The sequence below is a fragment of the Geotrypetes seraphini genome, chromosome 3 (assembly GCF_902459505.1).
Source record: "Geotrypetes seraphini chromosome 3, aGeoSer1.1, whole genome shotgun sequence".
NCBI classification, from domain to species: Eukaryota; Metazoa; Chordata; class Amphibia; order Gymnophiona; family Dermophiidae; genus Geotrypetes; species Geotrypetes seraphini.
In genome coordinates this window covers 239349049-239369248 of record NC_047086.1, presented here as the reverse complement: position 1 = coordinate 239369248, position 20200 = coordinate 239349049, and the positions used below count along the sequence as shown (strand labels likewise).

General features: G+C 40.3%; 1 protein-coding gene across 3 annotated transcripts in view; it reads right to left on the bottom strand.

Annotated features, from left to right (window-relative positions):
- Window positions 1–20200, bottom strand: part of MOXD1 (monooxygenase DBH like 1) — a 200284-nt gene that overhangs the window by 108511 nt on the left and 71573 nt on the right. The window contains exon 1 of one of the 3 annotated variants that reach the window (XM_033939631.1): window positions 13249–13299. The exons of the other annotated variants lie outside the window; for them this stretch is intronic. The gene's annotated coding sequence lies outside the window, so the exon portion shown is untranslated. Of the gene's footprint in view, window positions 1–13248; window positions 13300–20200 lie in introns of those variants that run through there. 3 annotated transcript variants of the gene reach the window in all.

Sequence of the window (20200 nt, the reverse complement as noted above, 5' to 3'; positions counted from 1 at the left end):
CTGGGGTCTCGCAGCACACAGTTTGCGATACACTGCATTAGGCCATTCTTCAACCTCCACTATTAAGGAGTAGGTGGGCACATTTCTATAGCCTTTTCACCCATATACTTTGTAAATGGCTTTTGCAAATTTCCCTCCCAGTGACATGAAAGCAGAGAAGTCAAGAAACTCACAGTATCATCCTTTCCTTCATCTCATATTCTCAAATTACTCTTTTAAAGCAAAGACAATGGTGGCATGTGCGGCTCTGTCTTCAATATATCAGAAAGTTCATGAGTGCTAGCAAGTCTTTGCATGCCAAATCATACCTACAAAAGTCCAAATTCCAGACACAAGATTCAATAAGCTGAAATTATTCAATCTAAAAGGAATATAATTATATTGTTGATAATTGTGTTCCCACTAGAACATTCCTTAGAGAGAAACACAAGGCAAAAAACACCATTTAAGTACCAGAACTTATTATGAGAGGCACTTTATTTCTGCCTACTGTGTCCGAAAGCTTCTCTCCAATATACTTGTTGTCCTTCTTATGAACTTTTGGTAAGTTCCCATATGGCTACAGAAAAAGAAGGACGGATTGAGACCACCGGGTTTTTCTTCTATTGCTTTCAGCACCTTAAAAGTCTTCCTCATAAGGAGGCCATCATGAAAATCTGAATTTGATTAGCTGGCACTGGATGTGTGAAGGGTCATTTTCAAAAAGAAACATCCAAGACAGCATTGGGATGTTAAGAGGGCCATGTTCGATATGACGTCTAAGTAAAGTACAAGCGTGAGCATTTTGTGAAGTGCATCCAAAAATCGGGTAGAGAACATGGCCATGTTCAACACTGTAAAATGTCAGACTTTTTTTTATGACCTTTCTAGCCGTGTTCGCCCTCAGTACGTCTATCTTTTTTTTTTTTTTACCATTCTTGAAAACCAAAACATCCAAATGAAAAATGCACATATCAAGCCATTGGGATGTAGGAGGAGTCAGCATTTTTAATAGACTGGCGGGGCACCCCAGGGGACACTGCACTGAACTTCACATAAAGGGTCCCAGGAACACATCCACATAAAGGATCCCAGGAACACATCTTACAGTGTATGGGAGTCCTTCAAAACTCACCCCAAACCTACTGTACCCACCTGTATGCCACCCCAATAGCCCTTATAGAAACATAAAAAACATGACAGCAGATAAAGGCCTAATGGCCCATCCAGACTGCCCTTCCCCACAACCATTATCTTCTCTTCTCCCTAAGAGATCCCACATGCCTGTCCCACGCTATCTTGAATTCAGATACAGTATTCATCTCCACCACCTCTACTGGGCGACTATTCCACAAATCTACCACCTTTTCTGTAAAGAATAATTTTCTTACATTACTCCTGAGCCTATCATCTCTTAGCTTCATCCTATGCCTTCTCCTTCTGGAATTTTCCTTAATTTGAAAAAGACTCACCTCCTGTACTAATGCCACTGAGATATTTAAGGTCTCTATCATATCCCCTCTCCCATCTTTCCTCCAGAGTATACATATTAAGTACTCTAAGGGCTCCTTTTACTAAGCTGCAATAGCGTTTTTAGCGCACACAGAATTATAGTATGCGCTAAACCTGCGCTATGCGACTAGAACTAATGCCACGTCTAGCGTGCGGGGCAATTCTGCGCACGCTAAGTGCGCGCTAAAACCACTATCGCAGCTTAGTAAAAGGAGCCCAAAGTCTGTACCCATACAATTTATGACAAAGGCCACTAACCAATTTTGTAGCAGCCCTCTAGTGTCACCTATGTGTCAGTTTGGGCACCTTTTTGGTACTTATTTGTAATTTTTAAAAAGGTCTGGTTCTAAACGTCCAAATTGTGCCCTGGATGTTTTGTAAATGTTTCGATTATCACTGCAAAATGTCCAGGTCATAAGCCCACCCTAGTTCAACCCTTGAAATTTAGATGACATACTGACCATCTAGACCACAGTTCTTCAACCGCCGGTCCGTGGACCGGTGCCGGTCCGCAGGAAATTTTTGCCGGTCCGCGCAGGGCTGGCAAGATCAACATCTGAAGTCTGCGCTGGGCCGGAGAGATCTTGGGGAGCCTCCGACAGTGGCTTTCTCCCCTCTGCAGCTCTCCTTTACTTCCCAGCGCAGCGATTCACAAAGGCAGCCTCGGGGCTTTTGCTGAGTCGCGGCTGCCTCTGATGATGCAACTTCCTCTTTCCTCAGAGGCGGCGCGACCCAACAAAGGACCCGAGGCTGCCTTCCTGAATCGCTGCGCTGGGAAGTAAGAAGAGCTGCTGGGAGGGGAGAAAACCACTATCAGAGTCTGGAAAGCTGCTGGGCAAGGGAAAAAAAGGGACAGCTGCTACTGGAGAGGAAGAAAGAGAGATGCTTCTGGGAGGGGAGGAGGGAAAGGAATCAGGGAAGCTGTTGGGTAAGGGAAAAAAAGGGACAGCTGCTACTGGAGAGGGAGAAGGAGAGATGCTGCTGGGAGGGGAGGAAGGGAAGAGAGTTACTGCTGGATAGGAGGAGGAGGGAAGGGAGAATGAAAAAAGTAAGGAAACAGCTGGCAGAGAGATTAGAGGAGGGGAAGGGGAGACACAGGCATGAGAAAGTAGAGAGATTGATGATAGGAAGGGGTCAGCAGAAAAATAAACAGAGAGGGACAACAATGATAGATCTGGTGTAGGAGAGATAAAAATGAAGAGAGCAGTGAAGCTGGAATGAATCATGTAAAAAGGAGAGAGGGGGCACAAGCTGGATGGAAAGGGGAGAAGGGCATAGAAAGAAAAAGGGGGAGGACAGACAGTGGATGGAAGGGGCAGATGCTGGATTGAAGAGACAGAGAGGGAAGACGCTGGAAGGAAGAAAGTGAAAAGAAGATTGAAAGCAGAAACTAGAGACGACAAAAGGTAGAAAAAAATAATTTTATTTCTATTTTGTGATTAGAATATATCAGATTTGAAATATATATCCTGCTAGAGCTGGAATTAGACATAACTGGGGACTGCAAAACCCAGGCAGTGCTTCTTTAGCTTCCAGCTGGCTTAGGGAACTCTCTGACCAGGGAGCAGTTGCCCTAGTTGCACTCCCCTAAAACTATTCCTGTCATGTGTGACTGCAGTATTCTGTTAGCATGATATTTCTATGTAGCATTCTGTAATAATTTGGCTTGTCCAGTTTTCTTGATAGTAGAGGGGATATATGTGAAGGGGAGGGGAGACAGGGGTTTTGTTGATCCTTGCTCTGAATTATTTGTATTTATAAAATGACAATTGTACAGAATATTGTTTCTTTTTATACTTTAATAAAATACATTCAATATAAAATCATAACTGAGGCTTGTGTGGATGGGATCAGATGATTTGTGGGGACCAAGCTCGCGGAGATGGGGCGGGGTTTTTAAATTTTAGTCCTAGTAGTTTGCCGGTCCACAAAATAATTCTTTTTTTTCTGCCGGTCCACGGGTGTAAAAAGGTTGAAGAACACTGATCTAGACCATAGGTTTCAAAAATAGCGATTTGAATGTTTTACTGATTAAAACATCCAAGTGACTTTTTTGTTAATAATGGCAGTATATCAAATAAAATAAAGATAACTATATATAAAACTATTTATGCCCTTTTTTGGATGTGTTTGTTTTTTGAAAATGAGTCCCTTAGCTCATTGTGACTAGAAAAAAAGTCCATCTTAGAGCCATTTTTGAACAAGAAAAACATCTGGGTTTCCCTTTCAAAAATGGTTCTGAGATGGATGCATCTGCACAGATGTCTACAAAGGAGAGCTAGTTTCCAAACTGGCACATCTCACTTATAAACATCAAAAATCCAGGCGCAAGAACATCACACAGACTTCCCTGTACATCAGAGAGGCAGCCTAATGTTCAATGCAGTGGGCCTTAAATAATGGCACCCATGTATAATTATTATCATAACTCCTTTATTTTGTATTTTGAGCCCTCCAGAAACAGAATAAAACCTACTGTACCAAACTGCACATCATTATAATCACTTTTCACCCTGCAGGTGTCTCCAATATTTATATTTTGGTAATTTGGTGGTTTTCAAGGGCTCTAATTTTCATCACAAATGTACCTAGGGGAGTGAGATTTGGACTTCCTAATTAAGGGGCCACCCTAGTTCCACCCAAAACATGCCCACAGCTTTGTGAAGAGAAACAAGGTTCGCGATTTTGTCCGCACGCGATTGTCTTGCGCGCTTTTGACCTGTCACCGAGAAACAACGGCAGCAGGAAGGAGAAGGGAGCCATCCAGAAGGTAAACAGCTGGAGATGGCAATGAGCAAAACGCTGCATCGCCCTCAAGCCAGGCTGCACAAAACACCTTACTGGGTCACATGCAACCCATGGATTGTACACCCTGCTGTAAACTGTATATTATAGATATTGGTATTAGATCCCTAGTATGTGTCAAGTTAGAATAAAAACTTGTACCAGAAAAAAAACCCAAAACAACTTGTACTGTAACTATTGCATATTGCATCCTGTTAACTGTATATTATGTATGTTAACCTGTGTAACCCATCCTGAGCTTTTTGGGGAAGACGGGATAGAAAACAAATTAAATGAAAAACTTTTAAACACAAGATATTGAAACAAATCAACGTTTGATTGACTACACACCCTATAAGCTACCCGTCAGTTTGTCAAAAATGCATTCAAAAAAAGTTTTTGAGGCCAAGTTTAAATTTCCTTAGGGATGATATGTCCCTAAGATATAAAGTTGGTGAATTCCAGGGCAGGATTTGTAGCAATGACATATAGGGAAGAGGAACAATTTGGGAAAGCCTGTGATTGGATATCAAGATAGTAATGGAGGGGAGGGCATATACTGATTGTATTTAAGTGCTTATTTATTATTACTGATATGAATATTGTGTTGCACTTTTTGTTAGTAATAAAAATTAATAAATAATTTTTTTTTAAAGTTTAATGGAAAGATTTATTGCAATGCAGCGCAGTTTTTTCAGGAAATTTCAGGATGTGTGGGAGCCATTTACAAAGTATTGTACCGATTAGATGACATTTTATTTTATTTTTTTTTCCCTTAAATTTACAAATTTGATTGTGAGTGGGGAGGGGAGAGTAAATTTATTGTTACATATTGTATAAGGTATTGATTATATGATAAGAAAGGGTGGGAAGGGTGGGAGATAAGAGCATATTATTTGTACCATTGATGATTATTAAGTGTTATATTTATTGTTAATTTGTTTGGATATATTGTTACACTTATTGTAAATTTGAAAATGAATAAAAAGATTCCGGAACTTGGAACCTAAGAGGATGGCTGGTTAACTGCTGAGCTCCCTCTCATAAGCAATATTTATTTGTTTTAATTAACAGATATTTCTTCAATTTAATTCAAAATAGCAGGAATGTCCTCAAATAAGCAAAAGATACCAGAATCTCACGCTAAATCAACAGGAAAAACCAAAAGATTAAAGGAGGATCTGCAGTCTTCCAGTGAAATTCCTCTTCCTATGGATGCCCTGGACTTAATTGAGGTATTGGAGGAAATAAGGAAAGTTAATATGAATATGATAGAAATGAAACAAGAGTTGAACATGATGAACAGCAAATTTGATATATTAACTAGCAAAATGGAAAAGTTGGAAAATAGAATTGAAAAAATTGAACATGTTCAACAAAGTAATAAAGATGATCATAATAAACTATTCAAATTAAATAAAAGAATAATTGACATGGAGAATAGATCTAGAAATCAAAATTTAAGAATAGTTGGTTTAAAGGAAGGAATTGAGGGAAAAGACATGATTGGATTTTTAGAAGAAATAATACCAAAAATTATTCCACTTAAAATAAAAGGATCATTAGCTATTGAAAAAGCACATAGAATTGGTGTGAGGAAAAATCAAGATAAAGATAAGCCAAGAACTGTTATTTTTAAAGTAGTTAGATTCCAACATGTATTGGAGATTTTGAAAGCAGCAAAAGAAATAAAAGATGTGTCATATAAAGATTCCAAGCTGATATTCTTTCAAGATTTTGCAAACGAAACTGTTCAAATTAGGAAGCAGTTTTTACAATATAGACAACCATTGAAAGAAATGGGTGCTAAGTATGGACTTTATTACCCTGCGCTAATGAGAGTCACTTATAAAGAAAAATTTTATCAATTTGAGGATCCAGGGAAACTTAAAGAGTTTTTATCATCACAAGAAGTACCCATGAACTAAAAATTATTTATGATAGAGAAATAAAATGTTAGGTAATGGGTAGGGAATTTTAAATTTTCCTTGAATAGTGTGCATGAAAGTTTGAAACTAAATGAATTATAAATTTTATTTTTTTTTCACATACATTAATTGGTTACAAGATGGCTGCTGAAACTGAAGGATTAACTGTATTGGAATGAATAGAACAGTTTCAAAATAACTTGAAATAGATTCTAATACAGAATGGGAAAAGCAGATGGAAACAGAGAATTTTCAGTCATTCTTATGAACCCAACGTCAAAAGAATTCTAAGAGGGAGAGGGGGTGGAGTTGTAAGTGAGGCCTCAAGATTATAGTCTCAGATAAATATCCAGGCACTTTCCAAGTGCTAAAGATGTTGTTTCAGAGGGAAAGCTCAGGATATCTAAGATAAGAGATTCAGCATCAGATCTTTGGAGCACTTCCCCTCCCCATCTGAATCAGAAGAGGGTTCTAAGAATCGGAATTTTACATTAGAGATCTGGAACATTGTTTGGTCTCCTGCTACTTATATGATTTTTGATGCTTGGAAATAAGATTTGAGTGCTGTTAGAGGCCAGTATTCTGTGGACCGTCATTGGGGAGTTGTACTTCCGGTTGCGTCGTTGTCAAGAAAGGAGGGGTAGAGCGGGTCTGAAGAGGAGAAACAACGGTGGAGAGCTGGGCGCAGGTCTGACTAAATATTATAATCAAAGCGGAAGAGCAGGGACGCTGAATGAAGGAAGTGGACTAAATCGGCAGCGAGGTAAACTGTTTGCGTCTCAGCACAAGGTCTGAACAGAACGGGACTTGTTATTCAGTTTTATTGGGGGACTACAGCGCATGGTGCTGATTTGGACACTGCTCCGCTCCCTCGCTTCTGTACTATGACTTTGCCTTTATAATACTCAGTGAGTTCAAATGTGGAACGTTTAAAAAACTACAATTTAAGACTCATATGAATGAAAGCTGGAAAAATAAAATGGAAAATGAAACTGTTTAATGGAAAGCTCACTGAAATTATCTTCAAACATTGCTCAAAGTGTGTGGAAATTGGATACTAAAAGATGGATATTAATTGATTAACACTTTCTGGGCTGTACAGTGTAACAGAAGAGTACAACTTGATATATCCCACATACTGGTTTGGAATTCTGACTGAAACCTAAGGAATGAGAATTTTCATGACTCAATATTTGAGAATGGAACAGTCCTTGGTTTGTTCATATGATTCAAAAAGTGACTATGCTAAAAGCTATGATTTGTTTTGAAAGACTGGAGAGATGAAGATTGTATGCTATAATATATTCAAAATAGAGTGTATTGGGCAAGATTACAATATCTATAAAAATTTAAAAAAAAAAAGGGGAAGAATCAGTATTGATAAAAGATATGTTATAGTTTTTTATGCTTTTTGTCACTGAATTTTAAATATTAAATTATTCAGTTATATGGGGTAGAGATACGCAGTAGAATATGATATATGGTTGGGAGATATTTAATGAGATTATATAGTCTTTTAAAATGTGTGGTTGGAATAAGGGATATTTTAAAAGAAGAAATAGTAATACAAAACGCTTATGGGTGAGGAGAGTGGGTTTGCCGGGTTGTTCTTATGACTTCAAGTTATCGCAATATGCATGGGGGAGGGATAAGGGTGGGAATAGGGGAGGGTTTTTTGTGTATTATGAATAGATTTTATAAAATTTTAAGAGAGGGAAGGGAATTGTGTAATGATAAATTAAGGGAAATGTTCGGAAAAAGGGAATATTATAATAATTTGACATTTATGTTGGGAAAGATTTATGACAGTGATAAATATTTAAATGGAACTTAAAATACTTTCACTAAATGTCAATGGTTTAAACCATCCAATTAAGAAGAAGAAAACACTTTTATTCTTGAAAGATCAAGATGTTGATATATGTTTCATTCAAGAGACTCATCTGTCAGCAGTAGAGTCTCAAAAGCTAAAAGGTGGTTGGATTAAGCAAGTTTTTTATGCCCCAGCTGTCAAGAAGAAAGCAGGTGTTGCAATACTGGTAAATAAAAGATGTAATGCAAATTTTAACCTAATCACTGTTGACCCATTGGGAAGGTGGGTGCATGTGGAAATGGTTCTGGGAAATATTTCCATGGCGCTTTTCAATATATACGCACCTAATTCTAATCAATTTGAATATTTTAAATCTTTACAACAAATATTATTACCACTGGCTGCTTCTAATCTAGTTGTGGCTGGGGATTTCAATGCTGTTGTAGATCCTATTATGGATAAAAAACCTAGTAGAATAATGAAATCATTAGGGCTAGATAATTTGATACAAAACTGTGATCTGAAAGATATATGGCAAATCTTTCATTTTAATGATCAGGAATTTTCATTTTGTTCCCATGTTCATAAGTCTTTTTCAAGGATTGATTATATATTTGTTTCTAGTACATTAGTTCAACAAGTAACACAAGCCTCCATAGATACAATTATTTTGTCTGATCATGGTGGGGTGTGGATTAAAATAAAGATAATTGATAAGGAGGATAATAGACCAATCTGGAGATTTGATAATACACTGCTGGTGGAACCAAATTTTATTGAGGAAATGCAAGTGAAAATAAATGAATATTTTCAAATTAATAATACGAAAGATATCTCTATAGAAACATTATGGGATGCTTTTAAGGCAACTATGAGAGGCCAAATTATTTCTTTTTCGGCATATCTTAAAAAACAAATTAAAAAACAATTTTATAATTTGGAACAGGAAATAAAGATATTAGAGTCAAAATTAATTGAGAAATGGGAACATTCTGTATTACAAGATCTCATGAAAGCGAAAGGGAAATATAATGAAATTTCCTCTAAGTTGATTAGAAAAGATTTATTCGCTCAACAAGCAGTGTATTATGGAAATTCAAATAAGGCGGGAAGAATGTTAGCAAATTATCTAAAAGCAAAAAAACGGAAAACAAAAATAGTAATGATTAAAGATGAAAGGGGGAATTCTTATTCTCAAACTGGAATGATTTTAAAACAATTTTTAAATTTTTATAAAAACTTATATTCTTCTGAGACTTATTTAGATAAAGAAAAGGATGGTTTGAGATTTTTAAAGTTAATTAAGGGACCGAAAATTCCTGAGCAAGTAAAAGAAAGTTTAGATAAGCCAATATCATTAAACGAATTGCAAGCAGCACTGAAGTCCCTTAGAGTTGGATCCGCTCCAGGTGGAGATGGTTATTCTGTGGAGTTTTATAAATCATTTCAAATTACCCTGTTGCCATTTTTATTAAATTTGTATCAGACTCAACTTAATAAAGGTTGTATTATGGGTACCATGGCTGAATCATTAACTATAGTTTTGCCAAAGCCAAATAAAGATCCCACACTGGTGTCAAATTACAGGCCTATTTCATTAATTAATGTTGATGGGAAAATTTTAGCTAAGATTTTGGCTATACGTTTGTCTAAAGCTCTCCTTCATTATTGGTATGCACCAAACAGGATTCGTTGCTCAAAGACATTCTTCTAACAACACTAGGCTTGCACTACATATGTTGAATTTATTCAAAGCTTTAATAGATCCAGTTTTTTCTGTATCACTTGATGCAGAAAAGGCTTTTGATCGTGTTGAATGGACCTTTATGTATCAAGCGATGGAGTGGTTCGGTATTGGCTCAGGTTTTATACAAATGGTTCAAGCATTGTATAGCTCCCCCATTGCTAAATTATATATTAATAATAATTTTTCAGAAGGTTTTAATTGCAAAGGGGGGTTAATTGCAAAGGTTGTCCCTTATCTCCTTTGCTTTTTGATATTGTTTTGGAACCCTTGTTATTAGCCATTCAGCAAACAGAGGAGATTGAGGGTATTCCTCATAAAGATCGGGAATATAAGATCTCGGCTTATGCGGATAATATATTGCTCTATTTGAGAAATCCTGAGAAAACCATTCCTTGCTTACTTGAATTAATTGAGAATTTTGGAAAATTTTCATGATATAAAATAAATTGGAATAAATCAGAAATTCTTCCACTCAATGTTCATTGTACAAAAGGATTGTTTGATTCATTTCCCTTTCTTTGGAAGGAGGAGGGAATAAAGTATTTAGGTATTTGGATTAAAAATACATTGGATGAAACAATGAAAATAAATGAAAAATCATTATTACAGAAGGTTACGGAGATGTGTGAGCAATGGAATCCTTTACATCTTTCATGGTGGGGGAGAGTCCAAACTATTAAAATGATGATTTTTACCTGTGATTTGCTATCAGATGGGAATGTTGCCGGTTTATTTTCAAGGGTCCTTTTATAAAAAATTAAATAGTATTCTTTTAAAATTTATTTGGCTGGGTAAAACTCCTAGAGTGGCTCTGGTATCCTTACAAAGACCAATTTCAGAGGGAGGGGTAAATTTTCCAAATTTTTATAGGTATCATCAAGCCTATATTTTGCGCCATGGTATGTATTGGGTCCTCCCAGAACTCATGGAAACACTCCCTGATTGGTTATGGGTAGAATGGCAACTCATGTCTCCGTTGCGTTTATGCCAGGTACTCAGTATCAAAATGCCTAGTTACAGTAAAGATAATATCATACTAGTAGACACATGGAAAACGTTGCGATATGTAAGCAATTTAACATCTATTCCAACTCATAAATCTACAAAACAGTCTATATGGGTTAACTCCAAGATCCAAATTGGCAGGGAGAGACTAGTCTGGAAGCATTGGATGATAGCAGAAATACAAATATTGGATGACGTTATTTCTAATGGTACCATGCTTGAATTTTCACAGTTGCAAAACAAATTTGGTCTTAATAAATCAGAAAATTTTAGATGGATGCAACTGAAGCATGCCATTCAGGCAGGGTTCCCTGATTGGAAAAACCTTAATAAACATCACAGTTTGGAATTTCTGTGTTTTCAGACAGACTTCTTGGGTCACCAGGCCGCCCAGTGGTATAAAGTGTTAGGCGGATTTAATAAAAAGAAATTAAAAAATGGTTTAAGAGATATTTGGAGCATTGAGATTAAGCATGAAATTACTGCATCTCAATGGCCACGAATTTGGTCTTGGAGGATGAAATTTATGGTGTCAGCATCTATGAGACAAACTTGGTTCTTTCTGTTACATAGAGCGTTATGGACCCCCGTTAGGTCACAAAAATTAGATAGTTCTTTGTCTAATAGATGTTGGCATTGTAATTTGGAAGCAGGAACTTTAGATCATTTATTGTTTCATTGCCCATATATTATGAATTTTTGGAAATCAATTTGGGACCAAATTAATAATTTATTAGATAACCCAGTGGCATTATCCTATGATACTGTGATATTTGGTATGGAAATGAGAGCAAAAAGTCAAATTTCTGCAAATAATAATAAATTACTGCTAATAATGACTGGTGTTGCCATTGGAAGGATTGGAGGAGATTGAATTACACCTTTTGGTGGAATTCTTTATGTCACATCTATAAAATGGAAAGATTCATTGCATTGCAAAGAGGATATTTTAAGAAGTTTCAGGATGTGTGGAAACCATTGACAAGATATTGTACAGAGTAACTAGATACGTTTCCCTTAAATATATCAGTTTAAAAGGGTAGGGTGGGGATTGTGGTATTGATGTGTATTTATATGATTATTAGTTATGTGGTAGGGAGGGATGGGAGGGGGTGGGGTAAGAAGTTATGTAATTAACCAAAGATAGAATGTAAGTGAAATTTGCATTGATTATCTGATTGAATATGTACTTACACTTTATGTAATTTTGAAAATGAATAAAAATTAGGAAAAGAAAAAGAAAAAAAGAAAATGAATAAAGAATTTTTTTTAAAAAAGAGTAATCACAGATGGTCCAGGAAAATTCTAAGATTAGTGGATCATGCTATATTGTCTAAATTCACAGTTTTGGATCTTAAAACAGCTGACTCCTTGATCGTCACTGCCTGTAAAACTATTTTTCAGCTTGTTTCTTCATTTGTGATCATCTTCGTGTAGCTTCTGTATTTTAATCTCCAAAGTTTTACAATATTAAAATTCCTTGAAGCAAAAAAAGAAAAAGATAGTAATTGTAATTAAATGATCAAAGAAGGGAATAGAAGAAGAGAAGATGGAGGATGAGAAAATGAGAGCATTGGTATGGAGCAGGATAGGGCCACAGGGACCATGACCCCACCAATATTTTGACCAATATGGCATCAGCAGAAAGCTTGAAGGCAGGTAGGGCTGGAGATTGGTTATTCTGGCCCTTTAACCCAAAAGATGATCCACTCTCTTTGAACTGGAGCACTCAAGGGGAAAATACATGAGATGTGTGGCTTCAAATCCCAGCTGTGATGACTAGAAAGTATTTAAAGTACTAGTTCAAGATGAGTTGCATTAAGGTACACCAAGTATTTTCCGAACCCCGGGGAAACTTACAATCTAACTTTGTATCCAAGACAATGGAGTTTTAGATGACTTGCCCAAAATCACAAGGAACAGCAGTGGGATTTGATCCGGACTTCCCTGGTTCTGAGCTCAGTCCTCTAACCACTGGGCTACTCCCCCACTCTTGGTGAGGAGGCTGAGTTAAAGGTCGCCAGCTGGCTTCTGATTTTTTGAACAGGATGGACCACGTTTTTACCCCACTGCTTATATGGGCCTATACTGAACTTTGCTTCACTTAGTAAAATTAGCAGAAATACCAGAATGACAAGTCACTTCTGACAGTGGGGGTAAAAACTGGATCTACCTGCCCTGAAAATCTGGCACCAATTCACAAGCCCACATGTACTGTCGTCCCTCTAATTATGCAGCATAAACACTTTTATGTAGCACTAAACCAGATTCATTTCTGTAAAAACAGGGGGAAAATTGCCAAGGACAACATCCCCGATGCTCAGGAAGTTGTGTGGGTCAGGAATTTGGCACTACGATCTGTGTGTTTTCCCAGTTTTCCCATCTAATTCATTTGCTCCCCTCTGAGATGTTTCCTTCTGTTTTACAAACAGCTGTCCTCACACCAGCACTTAAAAGACTTCCACTCCAGGTCAACTTACTTTCAAGTTAGTGCTCAACTGTTCAGCATCCTTTTATCTCACAGATCTTAGGGAAAGCTGCAGGGGAAACAAATAGCTCATTATTTCACATCCCAGCCTTTATACTTTTACTTTCAGACTCGAAGAAAACATGTTACATTTTCTGCTCTTATTCCATTTTCCTTTGACTATGAACATGCCTGCAAAATATATATTTCCTGTTGCTACTGATTATTTATTTATTCATTTTTCTATACCATTCTTCTAGGGGAGCTCAGAACAGTTTATATGAATTTATTCAGGTACTCAAGCATCTTCCCTGTCTGTCCTGGTGGGCTCACAATCTTATCTAATGTACCTGGGGAAAGGGGGGGGGTTAAGTGACTTGCCCAGGGTCACAAGGGAGCAGCGTGGGTTTGAACCCACAACCTGGTGTCAGGTCAAAAGCGTGCCGGGACAAAGGCGCGCGCAGACAACTGAGCGCAACGCGGAGGTGCGTGCCGAAGAAAATGACTGTTTTAAAGGGCTCCGACAGGGGTGTGGGGGGGAACCCTCCCACTTTACTTTATACAGATCGCGCCGCGTTGTGGGGGCATTGTGGGGGGGTTTAGGGGGTTGTAACCCCTCAAACAGTGTGCAATCCTCACTCAGCAGGATAAACCATTCAAAACAGAACAGACCAACTTGTGACGTTCTTCAATTTTCTTTATTCAAAAACTTTTCTTTTGTCTTATCATTCTTGCTCCAATGCTCAAATGCCCGACGGGACCCGTTTCGCCAAACTGGCTTTATCAAGGGTTCCTGCAAGGAGCACTTAATTTGGCTTCCTCTTGCAGCCAAGGCAGGAGCAAGAGGAAGCCAAATTAAGTGCTCCTTGCTGGAACCCTTGATAAAGCCAGTTTGGCGAAACGGGTCCCGTCGGGCATTTGAGCATTGGAGCAAGAATGATAAGAAAAAAGAAAAGTTTTTGAATAAAGAAAATTGAAGAACGTCACAAGTTGGTCTGTTCTGTTTTGAATGGTTTATCCTGCTGAGTGAGGATTGCACACTGTTGGGGTTGTAACCCCCCACATTTTACTGAAAACTTCACTTTTTCCCTAAAAAACAGGGAAACAGTTAAATTTACAGTATAATGAGGGCGGTTACAACCCCCCACAACGCCGCCGCGATCTGTATTAAGTAAAGTGGGGGGGGTTCCCCAACAAAATCCCCCGTCGGAGCCCCTAAAAACACTTTTTCTTTGGGGCGCGCTTCCGTCTTGCGCTCAGTTGTTGGCGCGCGCCTTTGTCTTCGGCGGTTTTGTCTATGAACCCCTCAGGATACATAGGTTGTAGCTTTAACCATTAAACTACACTCTCCCCTTAGCTGATCATTCCCAGGATTCATTGTCATGAAATTTAAGCACAGCATTCATTCAGAAATCTCAGAAGCAGTACCTTTGTAAGAAAAAATATTCACATGGTTCCATAAGTTACATGCCAGCAGTGGCGTACCAAGGGGGAGGCGGGGGGTGAGGTCCGCCCCGGGTGCCAGCCCTAAGGAGGTGCTCCCGGCCTTGCCGTTCAGTCCCCCCCCCACCCCCGAAGGACCGCTCTCCCCACTGACCTTCCTGCACCACCTATGAAGCAGCCCGCAGCAGGATCGCGACGTCAGCGATCCCTGAGCTGCTTGGGCGCTGCTTCCTGCGCCGCGGTCCCGCCCCTCCTCTGACATCAGAGGAGGGGCGGGACCGTGGCTCAGGAAGCAGCGCCTAAGCAGCGCAGGGATCGCTGACGTCGCGATCCTGCTGCGATCCTGCTGCGGCTGCTTCATAGGTGGTGCGGGGAGGTCAGTGGGGCGAGCGGTCCTTCAGGGGTGGGGGGGGACTGAACGGCAAGGCCGGGAGCACCTCCTTAGGGCTGGCACCCGGGGCGGACCTCAACCCCCGCCCCCCCCTTGCTACGCCACTGCTGGCTTTCAAGGGGGAGGGGGGTGATAGGCAGGCAGGCAGGCCTTCAAGGGGGGAGGCAAGCCTTCAAGGGGGGGACAGACAGCCTTCAAAGGGGGAGGCAGGCCTTCGGGGTGTGTGCAGACCTTCAAAGGTGCAGGCCTTCAAAGGGGGGGGCAGGCAGGCCTACAAGGGGGTGGGAGAGGCCTACAAGAGGGTGGGACAGGCCTTCAAGGGGGGGGACAGGCCTTCGGGGGTGCAGGCCTTCGGGGGGGTGCAGGCCTTCGGGGGGGTGCAGACCTTCAAGGGGGTGCAGGCCTTCAAGGGGGGGACAGGCCTTCAAGGAGGGGACAGGCAGGCAGGACTTCAAGGGGGGGACAGGCCTACAAGGGAGTGGGACAGGCCTTCAAGGGGGGGACAGGCCTTCGGGAGGTGCAGGCCTTCGGGGGGGTGCAGACCTTCAAGGGGTGCAGGCCTTCAAGGGGGTAACAGGCAGGCAGGCTTTAAAAGGGGGGACAGGCCTACAAGGGGAGGACAGGCCTACAAGGGGGTGGAACAGGCCTTCGGGGGGGGGTGCAGGCCTTCGGGGGGGGTGCAGACCATCAAGAGGGTGCAGGCCTTCAAGGGGGGGACAGGCCTTCAAGGGGGGGACAGGCCTTCAAGGGGGGGACAGGCCTACAAGGGGGTGGGACAGGCCTTCAAGGGGGGTGCAGGCCTTCAAGGGGGGACAGGCAGACCTTCAAGGGGGGACAGGCAGACCTTTAAGGGGGGACAGGCCTTTGGGGGGGACCCTGGTTTAGAAGTACATGGAGGGAAGGGGGTGTTCAAAAAGACGTGCATATGCCAAACTTTGGGGGGGGGAAAGAAATAATGGGTATGAAAATAGAGGAGAGGGAGAGAGATGATGGACCATGGGATTTAGGGAGGGAGGGAAGAACAGAAAGGGAGAGAAATTGGACACAAGGGATGGTGTGGAGGAGGGATAGATACTGGATAAGAGGGTGATTGGGAAAAGAAAGGGAGAGATGGTGGACTCTGGGGTGGTGGGGAAGGAGGGAGAGATGCCAGATGAAAGGGTAGTTAAGAAAAGGTGGATCTGTGGAGGCAGATTATAAAAAGGAAAGACACCAGACTTCCTGGGGAGGGAAGGGAAATGGAAAGGGAGGACAGAGTTGGCAGATGGATGGTTAGCATGCAGAAAGAAGAAAGGAGACCCTAGCAAACAAGTTATCAGAAGAAAACCAGAGCCTTGGACCAACAAGATTTGAAATATAACCAGACAACAAAAGGTAGAAAAATTAATTTTATTTTTTGTTTTGCGATTACAATATGTCAGATTTGAAATGTGTATCCTGCCAGAGCTGGTGTTGGACTGCAAACGTGAGCTAGGATTTAACAGAGAGAGGAAAAGTCCTTTTTGTTTCTTTATTTTATTTACACCACAGCGCCAGTGTGGTTAGGAGAAGCCAAAGGGGGTGAAAAAGCTATATAACTCACCAGGAGTTTTGAAAAAAATCACCCAACTGGGCAGGAAAATCGAATTGGAAAACCAATTCAATAGGCTGAATCGAATCAAAATTTTTTTTCCTGAATCTGGCAGCATTAGTTTGCGCTGGCTTAGACTTTAGGACCTGGGATTGGGGAGAGATGGCATCCTCAGTACTTTATAATGCAAGTGAAACGAGGATTTGGTCAGACTTTTGAAGGGTCTGCAGAAAAAAAATATTGTATAGGTCGGGGACATGAGACAGCAGGAAATGGGAACTTTTCTTCCTTCTATTTTTGTGAATGGAAAGGCTGAGGATGTCAGAGAGTTCAGTTAAAATATGTGTTTTATAAGAAAATATAATAATGTGTTTTATAAAGTTTATAGCATAGCTGGCCTACCCAGTGAGGTGTTCCTAGTGGTGGTGGTGGCAGCGTGTCAATGTGTTGAGAGGAAGAGGTGGTCTGGGAAATTCTGCTGAGCAAACTCCGGGCCCATTTCCACTCCCCAGTTAGTCCACTCCACTCCACTCAACTGGTTCACACACTGAGTGGGTCTTTGGGTGTTGTTTTGGGATCTCTTCCAGTGGTTTATCAGTATCTCCTTCTGGTCCAAGGAAGGAAACTTTGTTATCCTTAGAATTGACCTACAGAATATGTTTGTAACAGCGCTGCTTGTGTGGCATTAGGCTATGTAGTGATCGAAAGAAAAAAACAGACCTTTGCACATTTTTGCATTATATGGTGGGTGTATGAGGAGATTCACATTTCCTGCACAACTAAGTCCATGTGAAGTTACCTTGTGCTGTATTTGACATCTAGCAAGGTCTCTGTTTGAAAGGAAAGATCTAAACTTAAAAATGAAATGGCCAGAAGTTATGGTAAAAGCAGATAGTGTAGCTGGTTTTAAGAAAGATTTGGACAAATTCCTGGAGGAAAAGTCCATAATCTGTTATTAAGACATGGGGGAAGTGTCTGCTTGCCCTGGATCGGTAGCATGGAATGTTGTTACTCTTTGGGTTTTGACCAGGTATTAGTGTCCTGGATTGGCTACCATGAGAATGGGCTACTGTGCATGATGGACCATTGGTCTGACCCAGTTAGGTTATTCTTATGTTATGTTCTCATCTGTAGGGGCCTTTGTTTTCACTTCTTATTTTAATGTATTTTTTTTTCTGAGAACTTATCAGTGTTTTTTATAATGGGAACAAAAATGGAAGAGAATTAATGTGTGTGGGATGAGGGGGTAACTAATTTCTTCAGCTAAATAATTCAATCCACCTCAACCGGACATAGGAGAACTCACGCACCATTCACACACCCTCCAACCAAAACGTCAAAAGAAAAAAACTGTTCGACAACCTCCTAGCCATTCGAGCTGCAACACTCGACCCCCAACTCTACAACCTATTGGCCTCGACCACAAACTACAAAACCTTCAAAAAAGAAATAAAAACCCTTCTATTCAAAAAACACATAAAACCGAACTAACACAATCAGAACTGTCCCAAGCATCACCTGTAACTATTCCATATGTACTTCTGATGTCATGACAATTCTGACATAATTTATGTTATGTTATGTTTGGAATATAAGAAAATTTTCACTGCCTGTTTCTATTCTGACCATTTATTCCGTTTCATGGTCATTACAAAAAATATTTTTTTACATGGGGGGGTGTCAAAAAATGATGGGCCCCGGGTGCCACATACCCTAGGTACGCCACTGCATGCCAGCATCTCTGGGAAAAGGAGGCTAAAGCCTCCAGAAACAAAAAAAATGAGGTTGTAATGAATTCTTTTAGAGCAATGTGTAATACAACAGTCCAGCCCCCATCCTTTTATGTAAAGAAAAAAAAAAATGTTACAGGAGTTCAAACATGTAACCTTTTCAGACTGCTTAAGGACCCCATGATATCAAAATTGGCCACTCTCAATATTCTGGATCTGCTACTTTAGTCACTGTTTCCCAGAGAAGGTCACAAATAGCTAATAAACATACTATAGCACTTCAGTGCTTTTATTTTACACATTTAGATCATAAATTTTGTAGAAATAAGGGACAACAGCCAAGATTTAGGTGACACCCTTTTTATTAGCTCTTTATATATATATAAAAAAGAATATAAGAAAATCAGTTGCAAAATCTGTACAAGGTTCTTGTGGCCCTTGTCTCTGGTTTTGTATGTCTTGAATACCAATGGATTTATAGGGCTGGAGCATTTAAATTTAGGTGTGGCCATTGCACTAATGAAAATGTGGTGCAAATCTATGTTCCCTCTAAGCAGAGTGAGTAATTGCTCATGCATTCTAGGAGCATCGTTCACAGATTTTACATGGTCGCTCACAAAAATAGTTACAAATATGGTTTCTAGAATTTGTTGTTCACATGGAAAAAAAAAAATGTTTTCAACTCGTCGCTCATACGCTTGTTGCAGGTTTCAGAGTCTCACTGAGTCTTCTCAGGTAGAGACCCAGAAACCTGCAGAAAGCACAATGCCAGCTGCGGAAACCCTGATTGAACTTGTCGCTCACAGAAAAAAAATTTGCACCCACCTGGCCTATCCTTCATGGGAGCCTTGGTGCAAATGCCTGCAACCTAAATGTAGGTATGGAGACCCTAATTCTGTAATTAGGTGCATAATGGAAAGGACCCGCCATCCGTTTCTATGCTCCTTTTTTGCTAAAATATCTGTGCTCCTTTCATGCATAAAATATCCCGCACCTATGTGCTTAACCCTTAATTGATTTTAGCTAATGCCAATAATTGCTTGTTAAAATGTCAAATATTGGTGCTAATTAGTTTATTATTATATTAAATTTCACATGCAATTTGGATACATGACCAAAACTGCATGCGCAATTTGGGGCACTATTCTAGAAATAGGTCTCCCAAGTTGGGCACCATTATTTTTAATGCATTCTTGGGAAGGGGAATGGGTGGGGGGGGGGTTGGGAGAGGGAAATTAGTTAAATAGGCTTTCTTTTATTATAATTGTATTTGAAATATAGGGCTCCTTTTACACAGGTGCGCTAGCATTTTTAGAGCACGCACAGGATTAGCGCGCTCTAGCTGAAAAATTACCGCCTGCTTATAAGGAGGCGGTAGTGGCTAGCGCGTGCGGATTTTAGCACGCGCTAAGCGTGTGCTAAAACCGCTAACGTGCCTTTGTAAAAGGAGCCCTTAGTTTATTTCATTACTCTATGAATTGTTTACTTTTGTATTTATATTTATATGTTATACATGATTGTACTCCCTCATTTATATATTGTACACTGTATTATTTTATTTAATAAAAATGAATTATACTAAAAAAAAACCAAAAACCTGGTGTAAATCCTACATGCAATGGCATAGTAAGGCAGAGGATGGGGAGAATAGTCTACCTCGGGCACCATGTTGGGGGGGGCGCCGTCACCCCTCCTCCCACTGATCCCCTCGCCACTTGCATGCACCCCCCTCCCCTTCCCCCTTCCTTTTAGCTGTTCACCGCCGCGAGCAACAACTTCAATGTGCTCCTCGCAACCGCGCCATCTCTCTCATTGATGTCACTTCCGGGTG